The 26,405-nt window shown below is 49.6% G+C and overlaps 1 non-coding gene across 1 annotated transcript; it reads left to right on the top strand.

Annotated features, from left to right (window-relative positions):
• The first annotated feature begins 22,761 nt into the window (after positions 1-22,761).
• On the top strand, positions 22,762-22,834 carry trnak-uuu (transfer RNA lysine (anticodon UUU)). Its single transcript has one exon. It is a non-coding gene; the product is annotated as a tRNA-Lys (tRNA).
• The last annotated feature ends 3,571 nt before the right edge of the window (positions 22,835-26,405 follow it).

The raw sequence follows: 26,405 nt of genomic DNA, 5'->3' as shown, positions 1-26,405 counted from the left end.
CGAAGAGGTGATGTATGGACCGGACCGGATGAGCGTGAGCCCCGGGGCCGGTCGACGGAGGCAGAAAAATGAATGTGTTTCCCGTCTGCTCCTCCAGCACCCTCAGCCGCCCTGATCCCCGCATTAACCAAACAGATAGCCAACAACTTTAATTACCTTTGCATCCAGCCGCGTTCCCCATCCACTACTCCCCCCCCCCCACACCCCCACTTTGCTTGTGCAAATGAAAGCAGGAGAGGGACGGCAGGAAGAGAGGCATAATTACTTATTTTGCTTGAGTGCAGCAGAAGGCCTCCTGCCAAATGACTCTAATTCCAAATGGTTAACAAGATTTTTCTTTTTAATAGAGCCGAATCCATGTGACAGCAAATTGCTTTCCTATTTGGGGGGCCTTAATGGCTTTTCATACTTTGCACTTCCAATAAGCAGTAAACTCGGGAATTAATATTGCACAGTGTGCTATGATGCAAATGGGAGCTGGGAGAGCTGCAACTTCAAGCAGAAACCTGATCAGATCCATAACTGCTCTGGAGGGAGGACTCCCCTCCCCTCCCCCCCCCCCTCCCCTCCCCTCCCCTCCCCTCCCCTCCCCGCCCCCGCCCCCTTCGTTTGAGCTCATTTATTTATTTGTATCCTTTCTGTCTGTGCTCTTCACGCCGGCGTCATTATCAGAGGACGTGCGTCGCTTTTCACTTTTAAATGAATTTTAATCAGTTGCAGAGGAAGATAAACACATTCAGGTGGTCTGAATGGGGCGAATAGATGGGGGGGGGGGGGGGGGGGGCATGTGCCTGCCGTGCTCTTTCAGTTTGGATTAAGTTTGAAAGGGGGCTCTCAAGAAGACTTCTTCATGTCAGTAAATAGAAAGAGTGAAAGGCCACTTTTTGCTTATCTCGCTGCGTTTGTATTAGCGTGCTGATGGCGGGCGCGGCGCCACCGGTCCCAGCGCCTCGATGCCATATGAATAGGCACCATCCCAAAAGATGTATTTGTGTAAGGTGTTTTTAATTAACTTCTGATCCAAGTCATTTAATTTCCAATTCCATTTTACAGATTCTCAAATATTAATCCTTGTCTGTGCCAAAGGTATTGTATTCTTAATACGGGGGGGGGTCACATACTGGTTACACAGCACACGCTCTGTTAAGAGCTGGCAGATTAGAAAATATGCAGATTTTTGAATATTTGTGGAATAAAACATACTTCTTTCTACAGCTGAGGGGCACCTTAGTACAACTCCCTCTCAGTTAGCATTGGTGTTGCTATCGCTTGACTTAAAATCCTCCTTCTGAATGAGATTCGTCACATGGGCCGCCGTCACGGCGGGGTCGTCCGGGGTCGTCATCCGGCGGAGATCGTTGCGCCACGTTGGTCGATGTCGACGTCTGAACAGCCGCAGACGGACACAGTGAACGGGTTCAGCTGGACGGGCTCACGGTTAGCGCCGGCGCTCTGGCCCCGAGCATGGCGACAGTATCCCCTGAAACAGGTCACATGGGCTTTGGCTAAATCACCATAGCAACCTCCCCCAGCACGCTACCATTTCACCTGTCATTCCAGTAATTGGCACTGAAATGTTCTGCATATCATCTCGATGATCATAATAAGTCAATATTTATGAAGTGAGCGGTGACAGGCTGGTGGGGGGGTGGGGGGGGGGTGGAAAGGCTTTAATGCAGCAACAGGGCTTTTTAGGGACTAATGAAGCCTTTTCTCCTTGTGTTCACGCGTTGTCTTTCATTGTGTGGACGGGCCGCACCACAGACCGAGCCTCGTTTTAGTTATAATTGGGTCAGCCCCGATTCTTTTGCTTTCATGCAAGCTTTCGGTGGAGCTCGGCTTTAATTAGAGCGACACGATTGCGACGCCGTGCTCCGTCCGCGCGCTCTGCCCCTGCATCCACGCTTTTCCGAGATATTGATAAGACAAGCCTTGCGCTGACATTTGCCACGCCATTATCGTTAATGGTGCTCGGCTGGACGACATAGCTGCGAGACGAGAAATGGATAAAAGGTTTTATGGAAATAAAAGGCGCGTTCTGAAGGTGGCGAGCGCCGGGGCCTAATGGTTGTTATGCCAGCTGCTCCTCATTACCAAGGTCAATCGAACCAGGAACAGCTGAGGTTTAAAGCCTTTGAAATAGCCACGAGGGTTTTCTGTCAACGCCGCATTTACCGCTTCCAGAACCTGAGCGGAGACGTGCGAGGAGATCAGGCTTCCCTCGTTGTGTTATCCTCGTGCCATCAAAGCGCAACGCCGTCCAGCTGCATTCGCGCCGCTCCTCCACAGATGCTTTTTCCTGCTTGGTCCGGGTTGCTCGGGTCTTAATTACAGCATTGTGAGAGACGGGCTTCTGCTCCTGTGCCCCAGCGGTGGGGACGGCGGGGCTTTATTTCTGTAATTTATGAGCTCCCTCTAAACCTCATTAGGTTTTCAGGAATCAGCGCGTAAGCTGTGTTGCGCCGCATGTAAAGCTGTAAACTATCCAGGGCCACCTTCGAGAACAAAACAAGGAAGTCGAGCACAATGCTGGATTTATATGTGTGATTTGGTCGGGGGATGCGAGTGGGGGAGGGCAGTGGAATCCATTTATTTGCCCATATTTATCAGAGGAGAGCAAGCACCTAATCCCAGCTTGCATTATTAAAGATAATACCACAGTGGTCTCTGCAGGACCACCGCGCTGAATCACAGCCTGACGTGGACTGATGATGTATGGCTCCGCGGTGTTATTCAGAGCACCGCATGGGCCTCGGAACAGTGCTGCCCCTTTATCTGGGCCTCCCAGCCCACAGCCTCCTCATGCATGCACACACATGCACAGAACCACCACTCCCCAACCCCTGGAGGGCACCTGTGTTTTCAAAGTAAAGACCACTTAGAGAATAGCCCCAGGCATCTGAATACCAAAGTGCCCCGTGATACACATTAGAAAGCCTCTGTGTGAGCCGGGAACATAAACACCCTCAATAGCTCTCATCTCCTCACAAGAATAACCCCCCAAAAAACCCACAAAACATGAAGAAAAGTGAAAACACACGGCGGAATGTGTAACAGGCAGTCCACAGGTGCTGGACCTCGTTATGGAGTTCAATGAGATGACCACGTTCTGAAGGAAGCTGATAATCACATGAGGCTTTGGCATATTTGATTCCAGCTTCATCTGCTGGGGGCTGCTGCAGCTTTTTGGTGCTGGGGTCTTTCAGGAGACACAATTTACATTTGAAAGTCATATTTCAACACTCTGGCCCCTGCAAAATCAAAGTAATGGGCTGATTCCATTTCCATCTCCATCTTCCAAGTTCATTTTCGAGCTTCTGCTCCGCACCTATGCAGAACTCGGTAAAAACATCGCTCTGTCAAAATGCTTCATTTTGTCACGACGTTAATATTACTGATGGATTTAGCCACTTTGCTCATTACTGGGAAAGGCGACGGTAACACTCTGCTGCTGGTAACGAGCTACAGCCCAACGCGAGTAAACACAGGCAGCCCTCCTCCAGAGGTCAAAGTTCGGACATTTGATTAAATCCTCAACACACAAACGGATGCAGGGAAAGAGGAAAACAAGCGAATTAACAAGGAAGTTTTCAGAAGAGCAAGAAGGCTGAAATCTCACTTCACCTGTGCGACTGTCACCGGCGTTCCTGTTGCCGGTCTGTGTGCTGCAGCAGCTGGGAAATAGCCAGGGGGGGGACATCGGAATGTCTTAATGGAGGATGTAACTGATCCATTTTCAAACGTGTGGAAACGGAGGCGTGAGGAATGGCATCATTAAGGTAATGCCCTCAGAAAGCTGAGGAGTTGTGGGCAAACCTGCGCCGCTGAGCCCGAGATGCAGTGAGAGCCCAACCCCGGGTCACCGTAGTCAGAGGCAGGTGACACGCACACACACACGCACATGGACGCACACGCACACAATTCGATTGTGCATTTGCTCTCAACGGTCACATGGCGCTGCTCTGCTTTCGCAACGTTGGACCTCCTCTGAGCAGCTACAGTCGACACGTAGCTGCGCTAAAACTGCGTTTTTACAAGCTCGGCGCAGGAAAAGGGCAGTTCTGTCAGCTTTAGACACGCCGCCCGTTGGAGGTGTGTGTTTAGACGGGCCAAATATCGAGCTAGGCGCTCCTACGACGACCCCGATGGCCCTTCTTAGCAGGAGCCAGGATTGACAGGGAAAAAATACATCTGAACCACACACCTGACAGCGTTTGCACAGCCAAGAGTTGCTGCTTTCCTTTTTTCCTGTTTCCCCGCAGTGAGAGTCAACAGCTTCCATGTCGGAAGTTTGCAGTTGCAGAAGTCAGCAGTTGTTGGTGGGCTCCAGTTGGTGCCGCGGAGTTTTTACTGATGAATTTCATTGAGCGGCGGGGGCTGACCAATGAGTGTGGAGAAAGCCTGGCCCGGGGTGTTTTTATTTAATAAGTCCAGAGGTGAGGCAAAGCAAGCAGCTCATCAGTCATCCTGTCAGGACCGCAGCCTTTGATTATCCCGGGACTTTGCTTCAGATATTTATCCTCTTTTTCCGCAGCAAATGGCTGCATCAGGGTCATAATAAACAACTATTCACGAAAGGCTTCGTGTTGGCCTTTCATTCGAATTTTACGGTGTAAATTTGGTACTTTGAGTCGGTTCTGTACCGTCTCTTTTTTCCCTCTATAGTCTGGATTATATTGTAATCTAAACAAGACAGAGGTCAGAGGTCAAAAAAAAAAAGGAGAATTCAACCGAGATTCACGTCCCACATACGTTAATTCATAAAGATGATGAAAATAAAAGTTGGGTGGGCAGCACCTTTTATAAAAGGTCACATTTAAACTATTTCCAAGACAAACCAACAGAGGTGACAAAGAGGTGTTTACATTCTGTGCTCCCTCTCTCCCTCTCTCTCCCTCTCTCTCTCTCTCTCCCTCTCTCGCTCTCTCTCTCTCTTTCTTATATATATATATAGGCACGACTTCCTACCTGTTGACGGCGGTGAGAAGGTTTGACCTCTCGGCCCAGTACAGGACTCCACTTTATTCTTTCCTCCTCTCTGACCTCGCCTCATTCACCCTCTCATCAGGACACTCCAGAGGGCCAGGCTGAAACTACCGCAGATTGGATCTTTACTTACAACCTACAACTCGGAAACAGCTGGTCAATCCATTTAGCCTAAGGCCACTGATTTGTTCGTATTTACTACAACAGCCAAAGAAAAGCCAGGGTATTTTTTCCTCTCTCCTTCCTATTGATCCAGCGCTTAGAAAATCTGCCCTGCTGTCTAAACACTATTGATCCCTCCTTCTCAACGACAGGCTCTCGCACCAGTGTATAAAGGGACTGGATGAATTGAAATTTCATTTCCGACAGCTTGTTCCTGTTATTTTTACCCTCTTTTCAATAGAGGAGAACACGGGCTGGCAGACCACCGCTCGGATCGAGTCGATCAGCGTCTGGCTCCGAGGAGAGAGGACAAATCGAGTTCAGACCGTTCAGATTACTTACTTAGGCCTGTGAAGGTCTGGATCTTTCACTTATGTCCCTGCTGTCATTAAAAACGGAGGGAAAATGGCTGCAAAAAAAAGAATCTAAGACTTTTTATTATCGCGGGACTCAGATAAGAGGTCACCATTTTGATGAAGAAATATCTGGAATCCCTCTGATGTCAGACGCTTCCCTTCACAGTGACACTGACAAGGTGGAAAGAACCACAGGCGCCTCGTATATTCTAGATTTCCACAGTTCTGGACGCCCCCATATCCAACTCGCACCATTACATGAAGATAGATAGTTACATGAAAACGGGAGGTTCTGTTTTAATTAACATCAATATTCATGTAATGGTCTTAAAGCCTGCTCACGTTCCCATTTCAGGCTGTTAACGTTAATGCATATTTTAATACATTATCATTGCCACCATCGTAATTCTTCTAATGATAACTGTAATTATTGGATTTATGACAGAATTATGCTTCTGTACCCCTGAGGCTCATATTTGGCGACAACGCCGATTTTCCCTGGTGTCCTGGGCTCCCAGTGGTTCCCCCAAAATACTGAGCAGACGCTGATAGAGACAAACACACAAACCCCAGCGTGAGTCTGCCGCCGCGCCTGTAAAACACTCAATCTGAATTGCATATCCACCGTGCCACCGAGCTTGTCATAAGCTGTATTAAGAAAAATGGTCACACTGTTTGACATAAATTGGAAAATGACATTTGGAAAATGGGCACCACTGTGGAAATTAGGGATATTAAAATTATAAATCAGTGTCTGGAAATGCAAGGGTGCGCGTGGGTGGGGGTTGGTGTGTCCCTCCGCCGCTCCCAGTACGTCTTTTTGCTGTATTCCTCCATTTATCTTTCTTTTTACATGCGCGCTGTTTTTTTTTTCCTTTGTCTTTTTGTCAGGCGGCGGCGAACAAAGTCCGGAAGGCGGCCGGGGGATGTTTTTTAAAAATCTGGCCGCATACGCAGCCCCACGGAGACATCCCAACGTCTCATCTGGCAATAAGAGAGGCAAATCAGGCGTGCGACCTGTTCTCATCCGCGTGCACCTGTATCCCGTCAGCTCACTCCTGGGCTCTCCCACCGCAACGTGCTAATGGAGCGTCTCTGAGGTGTGATGTGTATTATGCAAACGGAAGTTGTGCCAACACCTTTGAATGCAGCTTCAATCCTCCAAACGCGCCACCTCTGCACTCCCATCCGCCCTGGCTCTGTTTATCAGATGGAGGTAGACGGAGCAGATGGCTGAGCTACAGGTGGAGGGAGGGAGAGGCCGAAAACACAGCTGGGGATAAGAGGCGAAAGGGAGGATAGGTCAGCGTCCTTCCCGCTGATTGAAAACAGCACATACTAACATGTATTTATAGAATAGACGGACACACAACTGCATAATAGCGCCTGTGTGTCCTTTTCTTCTATTCTTTTGATTAAACTCATAGAAGCGAGACTAGAAAAGGCTTGGGGAGCCGAGGGCCTTCGGGCCTTGACACCACTGACCTCTTCCATTCTGGAGAAAAAGAAAAGTCCCTGCCATTAGAAGAGCTGCTGGATTGCCACATTTCCTGCTCTGAAGTCTGTCAGAATCTCTTTTCATAAGTGGCGAGAGAAAAAAAATGCTATATTATTGCGTATGCTCTGAAAGTTTTACCCAGATAACCTGTTTATTTCCTTTTTTAAGTTGTATCTCGATTGGGAGGGACTGAAGCAAAGGTCTTTGTATAATATAACATAAGTCAATAGAAGCCATGCTCAGAAACTCATGTATAATATATAAAATTTAGGACGGGGTTCAACGGGGTTCCGACGTCAGCTGTGGTACAACCTACTCTGCACCAGGATCTCCTCATGGATGGACATGTCCAGAAAAGACCTCCCCAGGCATGACACCCAGGGGGATGTTGAAGTGATGCCCGAGCCCCCTCACGGAGGACTAGCGGCTCTACGGGCTCTTCCACGTCCATCGATCATTGAAGCTCGTGACCCCAGAGAGACGGTGGAGGCCCAGACGTGCTGCTCTCGCCCCGAACGTGCACACGCCAGGTGTGTAACTCTGTGATGATGTGTTTTTACGGCGGAGTCTGGCTGTGTTCTGCCATGACAATAAACCACGGCCTTCGGAGCACAGCCAAGTGCCACTTACCGCTGAGTGCTCCTCTCGTGGCTGCACGAGATTTCTCTCAAAACAAAGTGCAGACAGGTTGATTAATAGAAGGGGCTGCAAAGGTGCACGCCGCAGTTTATTTTCTCACCCGGCAAACACTCATTCATTTTACTCGCGTGGACTTTTATGTGGCGATCCTGTCACTGTATGGATTTGTCACTTTGCACCCCCCCCCCCTTGTTTTTTTGTTGAGGTGTGGCTCTGGAAACACATTGGAGCAGGTCGACCTTGAAAGAGTTTGGGAAGAAGGCGACTTTTTCCTGTAAAATCTGACCCGCGCACCCCAAAAAAATGCTCATTTAAACAGAGATAAAATCCTTAATGCTATTGTTTTACAGGTTTACTGCGCTCTGACTCACTCACATCCATTCGTGTTGTATTTGGCTGCCAGGTTGACCTGCATGCTGTTCGCCCTGCTCCACAGCCTGGCGAAGAAAGAGGAATATCCTCTGGGGAAGGTTCAGGCTCCCGTTGGCTGACAGAGTTGCGCGACCTTGTACTTCCTGTGTCTGCAGGAGAGCGGCTCCCCTCCTCAGCAGCTGACCGGAGACCGAGGAAGATTCCGGCGGGATGAGCCTAAAAAGGGAGGCAGCAACATGAGTCTTCCCCGTGGAGAGGAGGCAGGGATGGCGGCGGCTCCCCTCCTCGCCATTGCAAGCTTCTCATTAACTTCGGCGCCGCATCAGCCTGCAATCAGCAAAACTGCGCAGGAAATGAGGGTTTTTGTGAGTCCGCTGTGTTCAGAAGCGCTGCATGAAAATGCATATTAGCCTTGTGTTTTTAATTAACATTTTGTGCTTAGGAAGCATGTTAACAGCATCCCTTAATGAGCTCTGTGGAAAATGAGCCACACGGAGGACAAAGGGGAAAGGTCCCCCCATGTTTGCTGATGTCTTCGCCTCTATTCTAACAAAACGAGATTAGCAGATATTGTTTAACTCTTCGTTGGGTGAGTCAGGCCGTTAGCAGCGTTTCAGGAGGAAGCGCGCCGGCTGGGACGGAATTAGAATGGAGAATTAGAGCCAAGCAATAACTGACGCGCTTCCACCTGCTGCAAAAGTCTTTCCTTTTAAAAAAAACACATCATCAGCACGCAGTCTGACGGATCTGTAGGATACTCATGCGAGGCGGCGAAATGTTTGTGATGTTATTTATTTATGTTTCACCTTTAAATTATTAATTTGCTTATTTATTCATGGGAAAGGTAACCTGAAATTGGGAGATTGGTTTTTGCTGAAGGGCACTTGGCCTCCCTCGCTCCCGCTCACACTGTGGTGGTTTAAACCCAGTAAAGGACGTCATTTTAGCCCGAGCAGACGGGTCAGCTGACAGGAACCGACTAGACAGGAAGAGAGACGGAAGAGGGATTCGATATAAAGTGGGGAAAGAGCAATTCTGCTTCCTTTCTTTTTAAGTGTTTATCTTCAGAGTGCTGAGCCTGGGAAAAGCGCAGTGATCGTTGAGGAAATCAAATTCTCCAAACTCCGAGGACTGGTCCACCGGCTGAGAGGGCATATAATCACGCCGGCTGCCTGTGGATGTGTCTTTGTGTTATTGTCTCTGGATAATTACACAGAGTGGGATCCTGTTCACTTCCACTTCTGCACATAAGCAGGAATTCCTCTGGAAAGGTCAGAACCACTCGCTGAACTTTAAAGGAGCGCGTGTATTTGAACGACCAGGAGAGATTTGAGAGCGTTTAAGCTCTATAACTTTTCTCCTCAGGCAGGGAGGCCCTGAGGGAATCCATGTTAGACATCCCACAATACAGTGGAATGCAAATAGAGCTTTTTGTCTTTTTACATTTTGATTTTACAGACTTTTTATTCATCCAACAGCAGCAGAAGTGGATCATCATCATCATCATCATCATCACCACGTTTGAGTGAGGCCTGGAGTGATGAGGAGCAGCACCAAACAGCTGCACGGTTCAGTTATTGTCAGCTTGTTTCTACACCATTAGTTCATCACAATGCGGTCTTTGTTAATTAGCTCACATTGATCAAATCGATTCTGCCAAGCCCCCCCCCCCCCCCCAAGCTTTCCCATCATATTTTTCATAATTAATTGTCCGGCGGGCTGCTTTGCCGGCACATTTCCTGATCAGGGTGCTGTGATTATTTATGGCTGCAGCTGTCAAACACTCTCACTCTGACGGGCGTTTTATGAGCCGGAGGAGACGTTCCGACGCTGCCGACTCAAAGCGCCAGAAGATGGGGAATTTAAGACGGAGGTCTCGGACACCGGCCCGCCCACCCAAGCGTCCGGCAGTGACCTTGTCTGTCAAAGCCAGACACGTGCTGGAACCTCATCCCAAACCCGGGGCTGCACCCCCCCTCTCATTTTGATTGATGAATCCGTTTGTCTTTGAAATAACAGCCTGGCTGCGTCCACGGCCTCTCTCCCCCCCCCCCCAGATTCCTGTCCCCATCACTCCCACTGTATGAAAATGATATTAGAAACAAAATGAGATTTGAAATTTTGTGTTTGACAAGCAGCTTGATGAAAGGGTTTCATTGGCGGACTTGATCCATGGAAATTTTATGCTAATAACACTGCTGGCCAAGCAATCTAGTTGGAAATTAATCAGGAGAGGAGAGGAGCGGAGAAGAGATTGCTCCATAAACACCCTTTCTGCTCCTCAGACTCATTGGCCCTCCCCGGCTCGGAATCTCATCAGAAATAGCCATGGGGTGTTGTCTGTGTGATGGGCCACGAAGAGAAATGGAGACTTAGAAAATTACACTGCAGCTTAGCGCTTATTGATGCAGTAATGTATGCAGCCATGCAGCGAGCTGCCATATTATGGATTAGATCTCTCCGCTTCTCAAGCTCGTCTCTCCTGCACTACACACACACATAAACACACCTAACTACACACTCAACTACACGCTCAGCAAGATTTTTCTACAGCCGTGTGTCCTCTTGGTATTATTCTGTGTTTCCTCTATGTATCACTTGCATGCAGTCAAGTGTGTGTCCAAACACGAGGCAGCACACACACACACCCACACACACACACGCTTGTCCCAACTCTGTATTTACTCTCTATCTCTACTCTCATTAGCCCAAGGCTCTAATGAAGTCATTATCAGATTTCACTTGTTTAAAACAACACAATTAGTACGGCTGCCTTAACGATGTTTGCAAGTTAAATACGAACTAATCGCCCTCTCCCCCATTTGTCTGCCTCCCTGTCTCCGTTCGGTCGGTGTGAGGAGGGTAAACGATCCAAAGTGCTTTGCGGTTGTGTGCTCGTGTTTGGAGGCACATAGTTCCCAACTATGTTACAAGTCTGTGTGATTTATTATTTTTACCCCGAGAGACATCTGGAACATCATTCCTTATTTTTGTAATGCATCATCAGCCAGAGGGAAAAACAATATTATCCACTGTAGGGTATTGTACTCTGGAGTCTAATAATCAAATGTACACCAGAGCTCGTGTCATTAAAGTGCCAGTGGAGGTGTACTGAGATGGTAGGTACATATTTCTCTGCGTCTGAATTCCCACCGGTGGTTTTCGCTCCATTCTGGCCCCTCCCCCCACAAACACAAACACATACCAGGGGTAAATAGAAACTTGCACTCTCCAGTGTGTGTGTTCGACAGGGGTTAGGCACCGAGGAGTTTCCAAGCAAGACAAAGGATTCAGAGGCAAAGGCTGCAAACATGCGTCATTGTTGCGGTCGTTGTTGCTTTGCCTGTTCTGGTGGTTCAGAAAGTGGCTGATAGTTCCAGTCGCAGAAGTAATGTTTTGATAATAGTAACGTATACTACTTTGCAGATTGTATTTGAGGGACATGGAGCATCTGCACCTCCAACTCATTCACTGATCGTCGCTCTGCCTCAGTTTTAGTGTTTGCTGGGTCATTATGGAGCTATTGAGGGAACGGTAACTATGGTCATTAGCGTTTGGCGGCTCTTTATTGTCAGAAAGTCGTAGGATCTGGCACTTTAACGGCGAGAAACGGCGTCTTTCACTCTCATTACCAGCAGTCAGAGCCGCCCTCGAGCAGCGGCAGACGCTTTAGAGGGAAGGAAGTAAATTCAGGAAGGAGATTTGTTGTTATAAAATGACCTTGGACTGTATGTTTCAGTCAGAGAAATGGATGAATTAATGGTTTGATTGTGTGTGTGCGTGTGTGTGTGCGTGTGTGTGTGTCTTGTCTGTGACACTCCGCACACATTCGTGACCATGTGAGGGGACAAAGAGGAAGAGATGATCTGTAAAGTGGAAAGTCGTGCTGAGGTCGAGACGTGTGTGTGACAAATAATGGGTGTTGATGCCCAACGGAGCCAAGTGGACAAAGAGCATTGGTGGCTGAAGGTCTTGCAGGGAGATCAGCATCCATTTGTGATTGAAGTGTGGAGGTGCTGCTCTCTGCACAGTCGCTTTCACACTCATTTTCCTCCTGGTCAACACACCAAGCAGATTCCCAGGTGCTCAGTCCTGTACTTCCACTTCCAGAGCGTTGGAATCTCAGGCTGTTGCTCCCAGTTACCCACAGAAAACATCTTTAAAGCCTCATCATGACGAGCATCCATGTCAGATAATGTGTTTTTATTTTTGGCTCAGGGGTTAACGACCTTTCTCTGCACACTCTGCTTGAGGAGGGTCATTTTTGAGAGATAAAAATTTTTTTTTCTGTCTATTTTTGAAACCAAGAGCTACGTCATGGGTACCGAGTCGTGTGAAGGGCTACCGCTGGACACACTCCTCTAAAATAACAAATTGTGTGTGTGTGTGTTTGTGTGTGCGCGTGTGCGCGCGCGTGTGTGTGTGTATCAATAACAGAGTGGGTAACAGAAAAGATCAATATTCAACACTTTATTCTTATGAATCTCAGCAATTGTTCAGATGATCACCAGACCCTTTCAACCATAAGAAACTAAACCGTTTTAACAATTCATAAACTATGTTGAACCATGTTTTAAAAAGTTATGCAACATTTTGAAACAATTGACTTTCATATTGAATAAATCTTAACTGAACAAATCTACTGCGATTCTGCTCAAAATCTGTTCCATTTTATAAACACACTTTTTAGCTCCTGGGCCTTCTCTGACTGTAGAATGCTTCCCGGTGGGTAGTTAGCATTAGCATTGTAGCTTTGTAGCTTTCATGGCGCGTAGTGAAGCGTCGCTCCACATTGTGCTGCTTCGCCGTCATCACAGTCGCCCCACAAATGCAACACACACACCTTCCTTTCACAGTAGTAAAAAATGACTCTTCCTCCCATTCACTTTGAAAATGATGAATTTACTGTCTTCTTTTTGCCATGTTTTTGGGGTAGAAAATTGCTCTCCACTCACCATCTTCACTGCCCGCTAGTTTATTCTCCACAAGCGCAAAGGTTCTTTCATGCGCACAATACTGACCTTTGAACTAGGTCAGAGTTCACCTTCACTTTATTTATATTTTTATTTATTTTTAAGACATTGTCATTTTAAAATCTATGTAAATGCAGGTGTGATTTTAAAAATTTTCTTAGACGCACCTCACTTGCGAGTTTTGCTATTTTTAGAACAGGCTTGCGGGCGACTCATGTGGTCATTGCGGGCGACTTGGTGCCCACGGGCGCTGTGTTGGTGACCCCTGGTCGTTTATATTAGCAGCTGTGGCTGTTTGTTGTCTAATGTAAATCAGATCATGTGATCAGATGTTGAATGTTGTTGAATCATCGTCCTTTTTCGGCATCTTGGCCGACGAGTGTTGACACGGCGACTGACGAAGATAGATCCCAACATTTTCATAAATAAAAGCAGAGAACGAGATGTTAAATGTACTGTATAATTGCGTAATGCGGGTATTAAAATGGGACGGCGCACGTGCTGCAGGAAGGGGCGAGAGCCCGTCAACAGGCGGGCCCCCACCACCCAGCGTCCACGGCGACATCGGTGACTAATTGTTTGTTATCTCTGCGGTGCGGCGATCCGTCAGGCACGTCGAGCCAGCCCCGTGTCGTCTGAGGGCGTATCGTTTGGTGAGCGCGCCGCCCGGCCGTGATTTACCGCGCTGCTTGTTGCGCCACGTTCCGCCTCGCCTCGCCTCTTACCCCCGGAAAGGCGGCCCACTTCTCTCATCTGCTCCTCTCCCCTGGTCGTCTTGCCTCGCCCCCCCTCCCTCCCTCCCCCAGATCGATTGCCTGCACAGCCGGCCTCTCGCACCCCTCATCTTCTGGCAACCTTTTAGTGTCATTTTATAGATGGTTAGCGCACCTCATTTGGCTATTTATACATCTGTAAGTGGCTGCGGAATATACATTTGTCTCGACGAGCGTCGGAATGGGCGACACCTCGTTCTTTTAATGGTGTGAGATAAAAAGGCGGCGTGGCGGAAATCGTGGTCACACACGGTTAAATTACGCTGTTTGTATTGTACGCTGTTTGTAACGGCTGAACACATATTTTACTCAAATTGAAAGTGCTTCTTCTAAAGAGAGAAACCTTAAGAGTCACGTGGGCTGGGGCCTGTCATCCGCAGGCGTGCACACCTGTGTGGGTGACACGTCCCACGCGGGGGTCTCAGAGGTAATTAGGCGCTGGCACCTGCTCGGTGTGACCTGCCGGTTAATTGAATAGTTAAAGCATCAGAGCCAGATGGGAGGTGACACTCGTCAGGAGGCTGTTCTCTGCTAACCCAGGAGCTCTTCCTGCTCTGCCCGACGTGTCATCTTTGTGGAAATGCCAAATCAGGGGCAGGTAGTGCAGCGCGGCAGGTGCAGTGACAGATCGGGAGGAAGCAGGTGCTCCTCGGCGCCGTCCTTCAAGAGGTTTTAACAAGCTCCAGGAACCTATCCCCACTTCACCCGAGGCGATTTTCGCTCAAGCGATATTGATGTGTGTTAGTGTGTGTACGCGGGCGTGCGGCGCTGCATGGAAGCTCCCCCAGGCCCCGGCGCCATGCCCAAGGCATCAGGACTATTAGATGCAGAGGTGTGTCTGCTCAGTAGATGCGTCCAGGTCCAGCCCGCCCAAAGACTGACACAAAGTGAAGAAAGAAATGAATAAATAAATGATGAAAGTGCGGCAAGGGCCAGCGTTCCCTGGCCTCCACGTGAGGGTTCAAGTGCTGCCGACAGGAGACAGCAGAGGGAGCGACTGGAGCCCTCCCACGGCCTAACTGGAAGACATCTGGAAGATTCACCTGGAGATTTCAGCCCAGAGGGTCGTGCGGTGGCCTCACGGTCGGTTCAGATGTTCTTCATCACGTATTGACCTGTCCTCGTCGGTTCCGGCTGACCACCGCTGACCTCGGGCAGTTGATCCCGCTTGATTTAACCTTTATTCGTGCAGCTCAACTCGCTGAGACGCAGGCTCTCATTCACCGGGGCGTTTTTCATTCGGCCCCGCATCCATTTTAAAAGTCGTTTCTGGAGGCCGAGCGTTTTTAACCTGCAGCGGGGTCGGCACGTTCAAGGTGACCCTGAGCGAAGATCCTCCCCATTATGTGTCTTCGGGAGCACCTGAGCTCGGACAGGCAGGAGGTGGAACATCAGCAACTAACCAAAGGAACTCCAGTTTCTCCCATACGTCCCACATCCCACAACTTTGTCCTTCCTTTAACGCCATTCCCAGCAGTCAGATGGGGCACAACTGTCCTGAATTTAAAGGGTGAGTTGTTGCTTTGTGGGCACAAGGAAAGAGGAAAAAGGCAGATTTGTGATTGGGGGGCAACAGCTGCTGCACTCCGCCTGCATGGTTGCCTTGAATATATTACACAGTCAACGGAGCGTTGTGATGTGGCACCTATCGCCGCCGCTCACCTACAGTAGCAGGAAGTTTCCTCATGAATTTACAACCTGAAGAGAAAGAAAACAGGTCATTCTGCATAAAATGGATCTCAACCCATGGCTGCGCATCCAAAGCATTCCTTAAAAAAGGAAATACAGGAGAAAAAAAAGGAAAAAGAAAGCTATGGATGTACCGTCAAACTTTACTTTACCGGCACTTTCCAAGAAAGAAAAAAACACGGCTTTTAAGTATCACCCACACCAAGAACAAACATGTCCATCAAGTGTATGTACATATATTTATATTTGTATGCTTCGTCTCAGAAGCTTTTCTTCTCCTTTCTTATCCAGGGGAGGAGGGAACTTCAGGAGAGCCTCTGCAGAATCACCACAGGTGAAAAAGCACGGAGCTCCAGGTGGCGTCCCTCTGGTCTTCACAGCTTAATCCTGGGACGTGCTGTCATCAGGTCTGCACCGCTACGTTTAATTCTTATTCCGTCTGAATCCCCAGTCAAGATGTAAAATACCAAGAAACGCCGCTGTGACTTTTTAGAGCGCAGCTAGTGGCTGACAGATGTTTTCATCCCCCCCCCCTCGTGTTCCCAGCCACCCCGTTCTTAAAGCGCCTGAGCCGTCTGCGTGTGGGCAAAGCGCTCAATAGGCGGATCACTTCAGGTCGGGGCCCTCGTGTGAAATCAGATGTTTAACTGGCCGTCTCAAGCGAGATGGATGCGTCTTCAGCAGCACCTCGCCAAAGGTCTGGTGTTGGTTCAGGCGTCGGGCGGCTGCGAGTTCGACCACCACCTGCCAATAGGCATTAGGGAGGATTTACTAATTAAGTGATGGGCTGAGGACTAAATTGGGTGTTTGTGGGCTGGCGTGCCGTCCCAAGGTCCCTACAGCCATGCAGATATGGGAATTCTAATTGCCAGGAATATTGATCAGCCTTGTGGGGGGGGGGGTAGAGAGGGATAGAGAGAGACAGAGATAGAGAGACACAGAGAGAGAGAGAGAGAGAGTTGCCCTGGGAATTCACAAGCCATCGATTAGCTGTTACTGCAGCTCACTTGTCAATGGCAGAGGGAGAGCATTAGAAGGGCTCAGGGCTTTTCCCACAGCATCCACGTGCATGTGTGGGGTCAGTGACACAGCATGTTGCAGCGAACGCACCCCCAGTCAGAACTTTCCCAGACAGGAACCTCTCCCGGGTGGTGAGGGCAACCGGCTCCGTCATTACCGGTGATTTGGTGCCCTGATCAAAGTCCACCTTCCCTCTCCTCCCTCTCCTCCCTCTCCTCCCTCTCTCCACTTGACCCTCACAGTCGGGCGCTTTAGCGTGACCCCGGGGCCGCGGTCCGAATTACCGTCATAGAGAGAGGGGGCGGGCCCGGCCCACCCTTTGATATTTCATTAGCTGCTTCACCTGGCAGTAAATGAGATTAGTTCAAATGCATAAACACACACACACACACACATTTTGCCACATCTACGAAACAACACAGTGTGCACAGACTCGCTGCTCTGCTCATTAAGTGGTAAATCCTGTCCGCTCCGGTGGAACCCGTGCACGGCGCCCAGCGCTTGCGCACGTCACATTACCCGTGATTCAGCTGCATGCATGACGTCCTCCCCGCCGTGCTCCACAAAGACGCACTTATTGTGTGTTAGACAAGGACTGACAGAGTGAACACCGACGCCACTTTGTGCCGCCGTCCTCTTCTTTACTCTCAGACCTTTTAGTCACGTTTTCAGGTCACTCCAGACGGAGTTCGGCGCAATCTTTATTTATTTTTTTGGCGGCTGGTTTCCGCTGGGGTTTTGTACCCTTGCAGGAAACTGTGGTGGAGTGGCTGAGAAGGTTTCCTGCACAGTAGCCTTTAAACTGAGTCATTTAGGGCCTATTACAAACCATCGATATATTGATCGCGGTAAGTGTCTCGGTGTGCCGCTCTGTAAACATGCGGTTGGTTGTGCATGTTTTATCTGCTTGAATCTTATCGGGAGCTGAATCTTTCCATCTTCTCTCCGCTTAATCACCACACTGTCAGCGTTTGAGCTTAAAAGAAATCAATTCACCCTTTTTTTTCTCATTAATTCCCCTTGACATGTGGAAAAATACACACAATGTGAAAGAACGTACTAGCAGAAGCCTTTTTCTCATTTACGTTTGACTCACATGTGTCAAAGGTTCGGAAGCACTGAGTTCTGGTTTTCCTCGGGCCCCCCCGGCCATCCTAGAAATGTAAATTCTCTCGCCACTTTCTCAGAGAACTTTAGACGGCACAGATGGCAAATCGTGACACATCTAAGTTCAAAACCGAAGAGCCGGAGTTTGTCTCTCGCAGCACAAAACAACCTCGGCGTCAGGCGCCACAGGTCAGCGAAAAAATCCAATTAGTGGCAGATGGAGAGAATCTTGACACAAGTTTTGACTCCAGCTCACAGTCGGGTCAAAAGATGGCTCCAGAAGACGTGAAACTTTACCCACTGTTGTTGTTTTACTGCAGTTATTGAATTTGAGCTAGCACGTGTGCTAAATCGGGAGTAATTCCATTAGCCGGCCCGCTTTATTCCATTAAACCCTTTGTGTTGACCTGCTGGTTTTATCGTCACCGTTACCTGCTGCGCTCTTCGTTCATTAACCGAGCCTTTCGCTTTATTAAATCATAGAATAAATGTTGATTGCGCAACGTAGCACCAACTGGGTTTTAATTAGATCCCTGCCGACTTTCACGGTACCATTCGTCTTCCACAGGGCGTAAAATGAAAACGAAGGCTGATCCGGTGAATGAGGTCACCGTTTTTTTTTTTTATATGGCATTAAATGAATTAACTAAGAAAGAGAAGAAGTCGCCAGCAGACTTTCCACCATTTTACATCAGAGAAAGCAGCTCTGAGATGGAGGGAGCCCGGCCTGAGGGGGGGGGGGGGGGGGGGGGGGGGGTCATGATTGAAAGTGTTGCATGCATGCAGACTAATCCTCCAGCCACGCTCGCAAATTAGTTTCAGATTTGTGTCTCGCAAATATTAATTATTTTGTTTAACCCCAGCAGACGGCAACTCTGGAATGAGTCCGATCTTCACGAGTCGTGGGGAGCGACGACATGTGCGACTCGGCGCCGACCGAAGGGACGCACGCGGGAGGCGCGGCAATTTACCAACCGTTCGTCTGCAATTTCAACGGCAAATTAGATCTTTTAGAAACTTGGGTGAATCTGATGAAAAAGTCTCTCCCTCAATTAGCATCTGAAATTAATCTCCTTAATCCGAATGTGATCTATTTCATGCATAGAGGGGGTATCTGTCATCTGCCCACCTGTGTGTTTTAAATGGAACGGGAAACTTATCCTTGACTCCAACCTCCCGTGTTAACCCGGCAGATCCAGGATCTGATTAGAGGAGCTGAGGGGAGACGGGCGGAACCGAGCGCTGCTGGTTGCTCCTGTGATCCGTCTGTCCCTGTGTCATGTTCTGCCTCTGAGTTGACCCCCCCCAAACGAAGGTACTAGTGCTAATTGAGCTGAATTTCATTGGGCGGTGTTGACGCTCGGGTTCATGTTCTAATCAGGCCTATGTGAGTTTTCTCCAACGTGTAAAAACGTGCACGTTAGGCTGCTGCTTGAGTATCTGGCGTGTGTACTGTGATGGACTGTGACGGACTGTGATGGACTGTTACGGACTGTGACGGACTGTGACGGACTGTGACGGACTGTTACGGACTGTTACGGACTGTGACGGACTGTGACGGACTGTGACGGACTGTGATGGACTGTTACGGACTGTGATGGACTGTTACGGACTGTGATGGACTGTGATGGACTGTGACGGACTGTTACGGACTGTGATGGACTGTGATGGACTGTGACGGACTGTGATGGACTGTGACGGACTGTGACGGACTGTGACGGACTGTGACGGACTGTGATGGACTGTGACGGACTGTGATGGACTGTGATGACTGTGACGGACTGTGATGGACTGTGATGGACTGTGATGGACTGTTACGGACTGTGATGGACTGTGATGGACTGTGACGGACTGTGATGGACTGTGATGGACTGTGATGGACTGTGATGGACTGTGATGGACTGTTACGGACTGTGATGGACTGTGATGGACTGTGACGGACTGTTACGGACTGTGATGGACTGTGATGGACTGTTACGGACTGTGATGGACTGTGATGGACTGTGACGGACTGTTACGGACTGTGATGGACTGTGATGGACTGTGATGGACTGTGATGGACTGTGATGGACTGTGACGGACTGTTACGGACTGTGATGGACTGTGATGGACTGTTACAGACTGTGATGGACTGTGACGGACTGTGATGGACTGTGATGGACTGTGATGACTGTGACGGACTGTTACGGACTGTTACGGACTGTGATGGACTGTTACGGACTGTTACGGACTGTGACGGACTGTTACGGACTGTGATGGACTGTGATGACTGTGATGGACTGTGATGGACTGTGATGGACTGTGATGACTGTGATGGACTGTGATGGACTGTGATGGACTGTGACGGACTGTGACGGACTGTGATGGACTGTGACGGACTGTTACGGACTGTGATGGACTGTGATGGACTGTTACGGACTGTGATGGACTGTGATGGACTGTGACGGACTGTTACGGACTGTGATGGACTGTGACGGACTGTGACGGACTGTGACGGACTGTGATGGACTGTGACGGACTGTTACGGACTGTGATGGACTGTGATGGACTGTTACGGACTGTGATGGACTGTGATGGACTGTGACGGACTGTTACGGACTGTGACGGACTGTGATGGACTGTGATGGACTGTTACGGACTGTGATGGACTGTGATGACTGTGACGGACTGTGATGGACTGTTACGGACTGTGATGGACTGTTACAGACTGTGATGGACTGTTACGGACTGTGATGGACTGTGATGACTGTGATGGACTGTGATGGACTGTTACGGACTGTTACGGACTGTGATGGACTGTGATGGACTGTTACGGACTGTTACGGACTGTGACGGACTGTGATGGACTGTAATGGACTGTTACGGACTGTTACGGACTGTGATGGACTGTGATGACTGTGACGGACTGTGATGGACTGTTACGGACTGTGACGGACTGTGACGGACTGTGATGGACTGTGATGGACTGTTACGGACTGTTACGGACTGTGACGGACTGTGATGGACTGTGACGGACTGTGATGGACTGTTACGGACTGTGATGACTGTGACGGACTGTGATGGACTGTTACGGACTGTGATGGACTGTTACAGACTGTGATGGACTGTTACGGACTGTGATGGACTGTTACGGACTGTGATGGACTGTTATGGACTGTTACAGACTGACGGACTGTGATGGACTGTGATGGACTGTTACAGACTGTGATGGACTGTTACAGACTGTGACGGACTGTGATGGACTGTGATGGACTGTGATGGACTGTGATGGACTGTCCCCTGGTGTCCAGAGTCCCTCCTTCCTGCCTCCCACCCACTGACTTCAGGGACAGACTCCAGGACTGGACCACACCATAGGATTTCATTGTCAGTAGACCTTGATACTGCAATACTACAGACACACACACACTCACACACACACTCACACTCACACTCACACCGGCCTGCATGCATCACATGGTTGTCTGTACATGCACGTGTCACGTGCTCCTCAGCCATCTCCGGCTCATCACGGAAGCCTCCCATCAGCCTCTTAAGTGCCGTCAATGTCACGGAGAAGCAGCCGCAGCGCTGCGGCCTCTTGATTGGTTTATGAAAAGCACCCTTGTTTTGCGGTCAGTAAACTCCGCTCGGGAAAATGGCGTCCGGGCTGCCGCCACGTTCTCGACCCCCACGCGGCCTTTTTCCTTTAAAAGTGCGTCTTCGTGCATTTGATGACTGTTTTCACTGTGTTTGCCATTAGAAATAATTGCTGTTGGTTATGCAGCCGCATCAGAGGAAGAGAATTAATGATTTTCACATGTTTGAGGAGGCGCTGCCGTGCACGAGGCACGTGCGCTCGCCTCGCGTTGATGCGCACGCCGCTTTTGTTTGGAACGTTTACAGAATTATCTGCGTCTTCGAAGGACTCTAGCGCAGCGCGCACGTGTACGCGCACGTGTGGAGCACCTATCTATGACTGTCCTTTTTCCAGATTGGACAGCGAATGCCACGAGAGGACGAACAGAGTGGGAGCACACCAGGGTTGCCGTGTGAACACAGAGGGATTATGGGGGATATGGCGTGCGCGCCGTCCTCGGGCAGCTTACCGTCAGGCTCGTCTCTGCCGCGCTGCCTTCACACACACACCGCTTTAATTGCCTTTGCTTCTTTCATTACTTTTATTGCCTCTTCTCTGCATTGCGTACTCCCTGGCCTTGTGGAAAGGTCACTATGGCGGCGGCGGCGTGCTCACACAATTGGGCTCTCTGTAGAGCAGGAAATGGCCGCTGGTGCTCCGGAAAATGCGCCGATCGCAATGAGTTTGATTCTTTTTTTAAAACGATTATTATTTCTAAATAAATCCGCAGCAGGGTGTTTAAATGACAAACCCCAGCACAAACTGATGCCAAATAAACGTGCGGCCATTATTGGAGCCGGCTCCACCTGACGGGGGGGGGGGCGCGTCTGTGTGGGCGGTGTTTATGGCACGCACTCTTTCGCCTTATTGCGTCCCCTGTGTAAGACGCTGAGGAGCAGAGATAGCATCTTCCAATTAGGTTGGAGATCCTGTCAAGGTTGCTGCCCTTTCTTCTTTACTGCAGCGAGTCATAAACTTCACAGCTGCATTCAATAGCATTTGGAGACAACAGTTAATGTGTGTGTGTGGGTGTGTGTGTGTGTGGGCCATGCATCTGCGTTATCGGCTGCATCTTGGTGCTGTTTTCCCAGCTGCAAAGGTTACGACGAGGAATGATCTGCTGACTAAATCCGCAGGTCCAGGAGACTTCTCTTTAGGACAATCAGTGTAAAACAACACGACAACTTCAGGATAAACAGAGCAGGTAAAGTTCCAGGCAATTGATGCATAAATCCCTGCTCTCCATCGTGGTTCGCTCCTTGAAATCAGGGAATCTGATCAGGATTCTCTTCTCTCGTGATCAACTTTACTGTTATATCGCCGTTTTTTTGTCCCCTGATATGCTGAACGTTGATATTAGGCAGCTCAGCTTTACAGGAGAATGAGAGATCAGATGTTTGGCCATGGATCAAATCAGCTGCTGCAGAGATCCCTTCATATTTACTGGATCAGTCAGGATCCATGTGCTTCATAACCAAAGTATCCCGTAGAAGAGCAAAGGTTATTAATGCAACCTCCAGCTCAGGGGGATGCTTCCCTGCTGGCATCAGGGTGGGGGCTCACAAGAGCCTGGGTAGCTCAGCTGGTAGAGCATCAGACTTTTAATCTGAGGGTCCAGGGTTCGAGTCCCTGTTCAGGTGTCGGTCCTTTTGGGTCCACGGTGCCTCCATCTCTGCACCGCTGCCACGATCGCCATTCTTAACTGTGGGCAGTGCAAATATCTCCTGGGGCTTCTGCAGTGTTGCTCCTAATGCAACCCCCCCCCCCCTCCTGAGAGACGCCGCCCAGGTTGTGGCGCCCCAGCATGTGTGGTCGAGCTGCCACTGATGCCTAAAGCTTGTTAACACCAAAGATGCATTTGTGCAGTAAGCCGAGAAATTGAGGCGGCGGTCGAAGTGATCAGAGGATGCGGGAAGAGGCCTCAGCATGAGACCTGACGTCTGCAGGCTCCTCACCCTGGACAGTCCCTCCTATGGACAAACAGATTTAGCGTTAGCTGGCGTTAGCTGTTAGCGCTCACCTGAGAGCGCGCCGCACCGCTCAGGCACGGCTGGAAGAGCTGATTTGTTAGTGGGACGTAGCATCTGCCCCTCCAGACGTCCCTGATATCCCGCCAGACTAAAAAGGGGGAAATTTGGCTGATTCTGTGGATCAGTGGCGGTGTCGGAAGGACAGAAGCGGAGCGAGGCCGCGGTGGAAACGGATCTGAACCCAATCTGCCACGTGTTGACAGTGCTGATGAGGGGCTTGTGGAGGGAACGACCTCTCTATCCCCTCATTCCTCCTGTTTGTTTTGTGCCTCCGCTGCCCTGTTGTGCTTCACCGGCGTCTCCGGGAGGCTCCTCTGTGCGTCAAACTGGCCCAATTAAATAGGCGATGCTGTTTGTGCATATTTCAGTGAAGAAGAGATGCGCCAGCAGTCCATTAAGGGTCAAAGGTGACTGGAGCAAAGTCCTGCTAATGTTTTGGGATACAGGGAAAAAAGTGCCTCTCAGGAAAATGAAATGGAGATCCAGGGAAAAATAATAAATATATAATAAAAGGGGGTGGACAAAATGTTAGGGTGGGGAAATAGCCCATCTATTCTCAAGTAGCACGTTTGTTTATTTATGGCGTCTGATGGCCCCGTCAGCGAGGAGCACAGGGGCGCGGGGAGCTCAGCACTCGGCTCTCTAGCTTTCATTAAGTGTCATTACCAGTACTTTTGCGGAGCTGGCTGGGCTGAGACCCGACTTCCCCTCTGCAGATACTCGGCCATGCATATGGATGCGTTTCTGATCCCTCTCATCCACCACTGAGGAGGGGGAATTAGGCCGGGGAAGGAGGAGAGCAGGGGGCTTAAAGGCTGCGTCCACGTCTGACTTTAAAAGATGGAGCCATTACTTAGACAAGAGCCAGCGTTCATGCTTGGTTTGCTGCCGCCGTGCGCTTTGTTTCCCCAGAAGCTTCCCCAGGTCCACGCTGGTCACGTGCACCCGTGTCTGCGCCACCAAACGCACGTTACGCTCTCACAAAGAACCGGCTGTGCAACAGAATGCCTGTTTAAAATGTGCATTTTGGAGCAGCATGCTGTTCATTAGCAAGATACTCTTCCAGTCCAGAGTGTCCCCAGATTAGGAGGCGTGGGGGGGGTTCTTCTCCTGTTTATTTTCTATATCACAGAATGAAATATTCATATTGTACGCTTTCCCAAGCAGAAGTTATGGATTCAGTCAGTGTAAATGGTACTTGGGATTAGATTTTCACAGCAGATTGCTGTTATTAAGGGGAAAAGCCAACTCCTTTGAGCAGTCATCTTCCTGGGAGGCAATCTATTTCTCTTCCCCGCAGCCAGAGTGCTGGACCAGGCTCTTAATGCACTGAAGCAAAAGTGCTTCGGTCCGCAACCTTTCACGCCTTCAGCTCTCCTTTATGTGATTGAATAGTTAATAACTGAGTCGCCTTTGAAAGCTGTGTGCCGTCAGTCCTTCTGAGGCGCGTCGCCCTCTCTTTTTTGTCTGTGCTGCTGCTCCACCTGCTCATTGCTCCGACAGGCTCCTTGGCCCAGATGCTAAGCTGACAGGGAGCCCACCTCTCGTGCTCCAGATCCTCTCACTTTTATCTTCTGAGCTGCCCGACTTGCTGCCTGTGTGTTTGGCCAAGTTGGAATTCTGAAGGTTCGAGATTGTTTTGTTTTTTCCCCCTTGTTCTTCTCTTCACAGCAACAGCAACACACACACACACACACACACACACACACACACTTGCACAGCTCATTAGCCCATCCCACGCTCACAGCTCTGGCAGAATGTGACCCTCCATAATTGTGTACCATGCTCATTTGTTCTCCCTGCATGATGTGACGATTGCTTATTTATTCTCCTCAGGGCTCCGTTCTCACATTAAAATGATTGACTCATTTCATTCGCTGCACATTTTCAGGCTTTATTTGATAACTCATTTCGCTCGGCATCCCAATCCTCCGCTTAAGAAAAAAAGTTATAACGTTAGCGCGCCGCATTATTATTCATCCCCCGGATTGTTTTCCCGGCTAATTATCTGCATTGGTGACATAATTTTGCATGTGTGATTCTGTTTCGCTGGAACTGAGCGGCACAAAAGGGCAGACATTAACAATGCAGCCGGAATAGCTCAGGAACCAATTGTGTACAGAAAGCTGACAGATGCGGTCAACAAGAAGCTTAAGAGGGATTGGGACAAAGTGGAAGCTGAGCCAGAACGAGCCCGGCCAATTTGCATTCTCGCACAATTTACATCCAGTTAGAGGCCCGTTTCCCGCCTAACGACGCCATCAAGCGTTTTGTCCAATCATGTAATGAGCGAGTGTTTTGACACGGAGGAGAACATAACAAGCGGCTGCTGAATGGGCCCTGGGCAGCGCCGGCCCAGAAGAGTTCTGCCAGCTGACTGTCCGTTTATTCTCCACTGCGGATCCAGCCGGGCCGCGGCGGGTGCTCGGCGCCGTGGTCGGTGCCGGTCGGCTGGGACTCGGAGCGGAGGTGGGGATGGGCACCGCAACATAGAGCGAGTGGAGGTGGACGCCGCTGTCTTTACTGAGCGGTTTGGACCGGAACCGCCCTCCCTGGTCCCGCCTGCGTCCACGCGTCACCGCAGCGCCGTCGGGTAGGAGCGAACCTCTGAGAACGGAGACGTTAATGACGACATGATGCCCTTTACGTGTCGTCTACAGGAGGTCCAGGACGGAGAGCCTGGACCAGGAGGTGGACGTCCTTCCTCCCATACAGGTGATTCAGGCACAGACCCAGGCTGGTGGTGCGTTCATTAACCACAGGTACAGGTGTCGGGGGGCGCTGGAGAGCGTTCCCTCCCGCCTTCTCTCATACTGTCGATAGATTGTCATCAGAAAATGTCCGGTTAAAAAAGGTGTTTAGTCAGACGTCTGAAACAATAAAACCTGAAACCCAAAAATGACCTGCTTTTCCGTGTCTGTTTAAAGACCCTCCAATCGGGCTGCTCTTGGAATGCCATTAACTCTGAAACCTGAATACAAAAGGAATATTCATCTCTTCTTTCCCTCAACCCCCCCAAAAGAGAAAAAAGTTTCTGCACGGTGATTCCAGCAAGAGAGGCAGCGCTTGATGTGCTGTGAGTCACTTCCAGTAAGAACCAGAACCACGGGCCCCACAAGCCAAAGTAGTCAACATTTTAATGAATATGGGCAGAAAAACAAGGAACGGCATCCAAATGAAA

This window comes from Takifugu rubripes, chromosome 13 (genome assembly GCF_901000725.2).
Source record: "Takifugu rubripes chromosome 13, fTakRub1.2, whole genome shotgun sequence".
In the NCBI taxonomy this organism is placed as follows: domain Eukaryota; kingdom Metazoa; phylum Chordata; class Actinopteri; order Tetraodontiformes; family Tetraodontidae; genus Takifugu; species Takifugu rubripes.
The sequence above is the reverse complement of the archived record's forward strand: the minus strand, read 5'-3'. Positions and strand labels throughout refer to the sequence as shown.